Genomic DNA, 1,656 nt, shown 5'->3' with positions numbered 1-1,656 from the left:
GACTTAATGGCGTCTCAAGGTAATAGGACCGAAGCCCACACTTTTTTAACCCGAACTCCCTATACTTGTATTAATTCCTCACTCGTTTCTTTGCAGATAACTTCAAGAAGCTGCCAGTACGCCCCGACTTCAAAACCATTCAGAAAATGATGGCTGAAGCAAGGGCGCTGAAGGCCTCCTCCTCTTCGTATAAGAAGCAAATGGAGGAGCTGGTGGAGGCCAGTAAGAGACTTCAGCCTCCGACGGAGGAGGAGGTTCAAGAGGATCCGGAGGCTGACCTCCGAAGGAAGGGCAAGAAGAGTGCTGCCCCTCCCAGACGCCCAACTGTGGCGAGGCCACCCCCAGTTATGCGGCAGACAACTATTCCCACGGGGGTGGCCCTCCCAGAGAGAAACCCCACTGCTACGGAGCCTGTCACTGCCCCGGACACGGCGCCCCTTGCGGCCGTACCTATTGAACACGTTCCGGGGCAGCAGAGGAGAAAAAGAGCCCGCTCCAGCAAAGAAGTTGACTTCCTCGGCACCAGTTCAGAAGAGCCAGTAAGGGAGGTGCTGGAGGCTCTCCCTTCGGAAACAGCTGCAGTGGCGGTGGTCCACAGCAAGTATTGGACCGAAGAGTGGAGGGACCACACCGCCTCCTGCACTGCTGAAGACTTGGTGGCGGCGAACAGCGCCTGCATGGCCCGGGCACTAAGCACAAGTAACCAACTCGAGGGCTTGGTGAAGGATCTAAACTCCAAGAGGGAGGACCTCGCCAAGCGCCTCGAGGAGGCGATGCACTACGGGGACGCTGTGCGAGCTACCCAGGCCAAAGCCGCCAAAGCAGAGGAGGGGAAGAGAGCTGCTGAGGTCCAGCTCGCTGCTTCGCAGGCGGAGGTGGAGCGGCTGAAAAAAGAGCTCTATGAGGTGGAGTGCCAGGTGGCTGTGGTGACTCGGCGGCTTGACCACGCTAACGAGCACCACAAGCTTGCCACCGATGCCCTGGAGGCCTCCAACAGAGAAAAAGCGGAGCTGAAGCAGCAAGCAGAGGCCCAGTCAGTGGAGATTGCTTGTCTCAGGGAGGAGTTAAAGTCTGCGGGGGAGGTGGCGGTTCAAAATTTTATTGATCACTTCGAAGACCACCCCCTCTATGACGACTTTGCCAACTTCTGGGCCTCGTGGAGTGCCCAAAGCCTACTGGGTCGGCTGAAGGAGGTGCACCCTACACTGGACATCTCTCAACTAGAGGCAGAGTTCGGGGGACCCACTGGAGGTCGGCCTGACAAGGTTACTGAGGGGGTTCCAGAGGCCCAGGAGGCGGCCAGTGCTGAAATTCCTCCCACAGATTAGGGTTTCCTTTGTAATGGCTTCGGCCCCCATGTACTTCAATTTCATGAAATGGAAAATTTTGCTAAATTTCTGTAAAGTTCTTTTGCTTCTGCTTCTTTGTATCCCTTTTTGTTTTATACTTGTATGAATGACAAACATTAGGCCAACCGCCTCGTGACAACGACCAGTTAACAATCGTGAATCGGTCCCCTTAAGCGAACACAAGTCTAAACACTTAAGTGAGTAGGAAGTGCCCCCCTTACCTTAACTTCTTAATAATCTGAGGCCAGACCAATTGGGAAAACGTGAGGAAACGTTTGTTCATCAGCTAATAAGTGACGATCGAATC

Source organism: Olea europaea, chromosome 11 (genome assembly GCF_002742605.1).
Source record: "Olea europaea var. sylvestris chromosome 11, O_europaea_v1, whole genome shotgun sequence".
NCBI lineage: Eukaryota > Viridiplantae > Streptophyta > Magnoliopsida > Lamiales > Oleaceae > Olea > Olea europaea.
Note: the sequence above shows the minus strand (reverse complement) of the source record.